The sequence below is a fragment of the Corylus avellana genome, chromosome ca11 (assembly GCF_901000735.1).
Source record: "Corylus avellana chromosome ca11, CavTom2PMs-1.0".
Classification (NCBI taxonomy): Eukaryota; Viridiplantae; Streptophyta; class Magnoliopsida; order Fagales; family Betulaceae; genus Corylus; species Corylus avellana.
This window is the reverse complement of record NC_081551.1, coordinates 2211797-2217963: the sequence shown is the minus strand read 5'-3', so window position 1 is coordinate 2217963 and position 6167 is coordinate 2211797.

Below are 6167 nucleotides of genomic sequence, written 5' to 3'. Positions count from 1 at the left end.
TTTTAAATCTCAAGGTTCTTTGAGAAATGAAGCCGTTCGAACTTCAAAAACGGCTACGTGGGTGTTTTTCAGGTGCAAGAGATTCATGCACATTCCACGTTCGATCAATTGCTCACCATTTCCATTATTCTTTATTTGATCCCTCCAAAGCTGCTAAGGCCCATATATACATATACATATCATAATGCATTTTTGGTGCCCCCTCTTATCTCCATGCAGCTTTCTTGAAAAACTATATATATAAAAGAGATGTTTGAACGTTTCTTCAACATTTCATACTATATATTTTAATTAATTAGGGTTTTAAACGCGTTTAATTATGATTATCTTTTGGCTCACATGGTAGGCATTATCCAAGGCCAGGAACCACAATATTGGTGGAGATCGATGGAGTGTGATTGTGCCTTAAACATCATCTAAACCGTCCAAAATTAAATGCTTAATTACTTATTTGTGATTGGAAGTTGTACTCAATCCCATGTGACCCACCTTAATGCAATTCTATAACTCCATTACTTTCCCAAAGTAGAAAAAAAAAAAATAGTCGGTACTTAATATTGAACATTTTTTTTTTTGTTGGTCTGACATGAGTCACTAGGCTTATGCAGAAGTCAAAGCTTATGATCATAACATTCCTCTCACAATGTAAATGATTAGAAATATTACAGTTTTTATTACAAGTTTTTCACAAACTAATGTGATAGTCCATATATATAGTACTTATTGTCAGTTACTAATATGTCAATTCTCACGTGACACTTATTATGTTTATAAATTATAATGTGACAGTTTATGTAGCACTTCTCATGCAAGTCACTAAAAAGTATAAAATGTAAACCGTGACACATGACAGTCATTTTCATAGTATAATGTGGATTAATTGTCACGTAAATCTATAAAAAGTGGTAAAAAAATTGCAATACTCCAAACACAACAAAGGCGGACTCTCTAATTAGTAATTAATAAGCTCCATGATATTGTGTTTTAGCCATGCTTTGACCCAACATCTAGATGAAATAACTTAATTCCTAGGTTCATTTTACCTACTGCATAAAGTTGGTTTGTTCATCGTCTTTTGAACATATCTTGATTCATCTGAATTTAGCATTTCAAAAACCACGAGAATCGAGGAAATTTCTAAAATATGGCTTAATAACTTGAAGTTAAATATTGTTAAAATATTAATTAAATTATCAGATTTACTATTTTATATCAGCTCAAGTTTTTAGAATCAATAGTGACTTAATATGGTATTAGAGAAGAAGCCATGAGTTTGAATCATGTCTTCGTGTCATTTTAATTAAATATTTTACGTGTAGGAGTATTAGAATATTAATTAAATGATTAAATTCACCATTTTTTTTTCTAGCTTAAGCTTTTGGGATTAACGATGATTTAACACTAATAATTGCAAAGTAGTAATAAAAATAGAGGAATGCTACGGTTCTTCTTAGTGTTCTCCTGATCTTACATGGATATTGGTTTTTTAAAAAAACAGGAAAAAAAAAACTTTCCATACTGGTCTCTCTTATCTTTTTTAGAAAACAATATTCACGTAGGATGTGGAAAACATCAGGAAAGACCGTAGCATTTCTCATAAAAATAGTCGATCAGATTTGAGTAACTAGACCAATATTAATCCACCCTTTGACTCTCTTAATTCATTAAAAATTTTAAATCTGGAATCTGCATGTTCATTGTTTAAGACAGGATCAATCTGTCTGAGATGAACAGTCTTAACCAACTAACTCCATAACTATAATAACTGCAAACATATTAAATATTACAAGAATATTTCTCAAGTAGGAGTACAATATCTTTGAGAACATGACAAAGGGTTTACCAAAAGGAACAAGAACATGACAGAGGATTAGATGCTTTTGATTACATCATTGACAAAATTAACTTGAATATCCAACTACTTGACCGTAGGATATTCAGAAGAGGCCACATGGAACAGCCGTTTAACCTAAATATTTTGAAATATTACGAGATTTTGATGAGACCCTTTGTGAGAAATTAGTCAAATTCGAATTATTCTTTATTTTAATTAATTAATTAATTAATTCAATCTGCCAAACTAACATGTGCAAGTGCAACTGATCATCTCACACATATATAGCTAATAATCTAGCTTTTGACCATCAACCAACCACCATATATTATAATGTTCATCATGTTAACAGGTTTTTGGACCTCCAACAACAAACGTATCCTACAATCCAAAATATATATATATATATTGTAGGGATTACATTTGAAAGGTATGTTTTGTATTTTGTATTATTTGTTAATAATTTTGAAAAAAAAAATGGATTTTTAGTTTTGAAAATAGAAAAGTATTTTCAAAACAGTTAACAAGTCATTTTCTTTGATTTGATTTTTATTTTTTTATTTTTTTGTGGGTAGAAGAGCAAGGGACATTGTCTCTTGGAGCCCATAATAGCCTATATCTCTTGTTAGTTATGAGAAATTATGCATGCGTAGCTTTCTAGTTGACATTGACTGTGAAGGCATTTGGATTATGAACAACAAACAGATCCTAAAATTGCAAAAAGACGAAGAAAAAAAAATAGATTTTTCATTTTCAGTTTTCTTTTTGGTAGAAGAGCAAGGGATTGTATTTTCTAAGATTATTATTATTATTATTATTATTTTCCCATTTGAGCCAATTACACCAAATTGCTTGAATTCAGGCCACCTAACTGAGAATTTTCTTAATGTTTACTTTCAAATAATTGGCCACTTATTGTTTGAAATGCTAAATTCACATCATATATATAATCAAATCGCCATCCCACTTTCCTATTGTATTGTTATATGCTTTGACCATTAATTGTTATGTTAGCATTTGCTACACGACAACCAATTTACAAGCTTGAAAGGCGGATAGGTGAAATTGAGAAGATCTATTTTACGGTCTAGACGGTTTGTTGCATTTAATGGTATAATTTTAAATAACGTGACAATATATATATATATATATATATACCATGTGACTACATATACATCATGAAAATCTTGGTCTCATTTATGTGGTCGGCTTATTAGTGCTAACATTTCAGTAATTAAGATTTCTCCAACAATTTTATTGTCCAAATTACTAGCAATTCGAACAACAAATGTTAGAAGGCTCTTAAGAGATTCACCTGTTCAAGTAGGTCTCCGACAATTCACCTACCTTTTGAAATAAGTGAGTTCCATAGAGGCTCTCTCACATTTATTGGAGATACAAATCAAATGTTAGAAGGCTCTTAAGAGATTCACATGTTCAAGTAGATCTCCGACAATTCACCCACCTTTTAAAATAAGTGAGTTCCATAGAGGCTCTCTCACATTTATTGGAGATCCAAATCAAATGTTAGAAGGCTCTTAAGAGATTCACATGTTCAAGTAGATCTCCGACAATTCACCCACCTTTTGAAATAAGTGAGTTTCATAGAGGCTCTCTCACATTTATTGGAGATCCAAATCCAAATTTCAGTGGGTTGCTGGTTGATGTGTCAATTTTTCGATGAATGAGAGGATGACAAATGGCTCCTTCTCAAAAAAGAAGTTGATAGCCCTTTTAAAACAAAAGTTGATATTTGCCTTTGTTGATGATGACACCGGCCCAATAAGTAGTAAGTACACACGGAGGTCACTTTTCCATGGGCCTAGCCTTGTGCACACAATCATAATCATGCCCCACAAAATCCGTCCCCTTTCACAAAATTTATGCATTTAATATTTGATTTCTGATTATTTTTTTGCCTGTGAATCTTTGGGAAATACAAAAAGAAAGTTAAAATCAGAAACCCAATTGAAGCATAAGAAAATTAGGCTTCAAGTCTATCATAAGCACTCCCTAGATTCATTCCCCCATATCCAATTACTAAAAACTAACTCTAATTATAAGATACATCCCACAAATTGATGGCCCGCAAAATAAATGATTTAGGTAAGGAGTGCGTTTTTAAAATCTCACGAATTTTGAGTGTCCCGTTTGGGAGTGTTCTAAAGTCCATTTAACCCTCTCAAACTACCACTCCAATGACAATTTACCCTCCAAAGTATCAATTGCGACAATTTATCCCTCAAACTACCAAAACAATGACAATGTACCCCCAATTTTAACAAAATAACCAAATTACCCTTACTAAAATAAAAACAAAATACTAAAATTTATTTATTTTTTTCAAAATTTTAAGAGTATTTTTGTCTTATTGAAAATGCTATAAGGGTAATTTCGTCATTTTGCTAACATGGGAGGGTACATTGTAATTGTTTTAGTAGTTTGTAGGGTACATTGTTGTAATTGATAGTTTGGGGGTACATTGTCATTAGGGTGGTAATTTGAAAGGGTTAAACGGACTTTGCCGTAGTTTGGGGGGGTACATCTTAAAAGCACACGATTTTAAAAGTTAATCCATACTTTTAAAAATCATGATTTTGTTAATTAATTATTATTATTATTATTATTTTCAAATGGTATGTTTTGAAACCGCTAAACTAAATCAACACTGAACCTTTGATGGATTACAATTATTGCATCTAAACTCCACCCTTACCCATTTTTCCTTTAAAAAAAAAAAAAAAGCAATTTTTTTTTTTTTTTTTTAATCGTGACCACAAAAATTCACAAGGACATGATAAGATATATATATCAAGGGATTATCTTTATTGTAAAGCCGGAGGTGCATATTCATGTGCCTTGTGGCTATGAAAATGACTGATTTTGGATTCCTCCTATAGGGTCCACACCATCTACACCTCTTAGTAAGACAAATTTGAGTACATAATTGATGGTTATATGATTGAAAAATGATGAAAGTGATTGCGTCGGCTACCTAGTTTTTTTGTTTTATTCAAAAAATAGGCTTGTATTTATTAGTTTTTTATTTGATTATTTTGGGGTAAGGCTCTTTTAAGTTAGGGAGGAGATGAGAATTAATCCTCTTTTGGGTTTGCATTGCATAAGGCATATTCATGCCCAAAGCCATTAAAAAACCTTATAATCTGTTTAGATCCCAAATGATCCCATAATTACTATCATTAATCCCATAATTATCCAAGCCTTTATTCTTGATGGGATTGAGATTCAGTGCAGTAAAACTGTCCGAACCCCACTAGCTCAGACAATCTGAGCCCCACCTGATGCGGCTTGTCGAGCAACTTCATTACATAAGATTCAAATCTTCTTGATGTTGTCATTGCTATTATAATTCACCACACATTTTCATATGTTTGCCCCATTGGTCCCTTCTTCGTGGATAAAAATCTCTAACAATTTTATTACTCGGACCACAAGCAATTTATGCAATAAACATGAAAGAGCTTTTATGGGTTCCACTTGCCGACAGTATGTCTACCTGTTTGGGCAAGTGAGCCCATCATAAGTAGTATGTCCACCTGCTTGGGCAAGTGAGCCCATCATAAGTACTTATATTTGTTGTACGAATTACTTGGGATCTGAACAAATTGTCAAGGATGTGGGTCCTTTTATCTTAGTCAAACCTTCTGCTTCAATAATGGTCCTAAGATAAGAACTTCTACATATGGACACCGGGGGGGGGTGGAGCTCTACTAAGAAGAAGCTCGTGGCTCATGCTCAGCATAATGTTTGCAACCAATAATTTGCCCAAGAATGGCAAACAGGTGCATGAAGCATGTGGAAGATGGTGACCAAGACAATTGCTTGTGGACAATGTGGGTTGGTCCAGTCTATAAGTAGCAATAGACACGTACCCCGTATGGGAAGGAGGGGTTTGAATTGGAGGGACCTAGAATTATGGTCCAACCACAGGGTGTTCAGATGGCTCAGTCAGGTGAACCCCTCGAGACTACCCACATGGGCACAATTGACATCTAAGATCAACCCCAATTATCCTCAGATCAAGACCCTCTCCATTTCAGTCAAATGGTTCACATTAGATTTTATAGATCTAATAATAAATATGTTGTCAGGGTGAAAAGACAGTTATGGTTAGCGGTTATTGACTAAAACCGCTAACTGTAACCACCTAGGCAGTTAGTAAAATTCACTAACTGCCTATGCAATTAACCAGTGATTAGTGGTTAATAGCCGTGATAACCGCTAACCGTTTTTTAAAGAAAAAATTTAAAAGTTAAAAAAATAATAATAAAAAAAAAACGACGTCATTTATATATATATTAGCAGTTGGCGG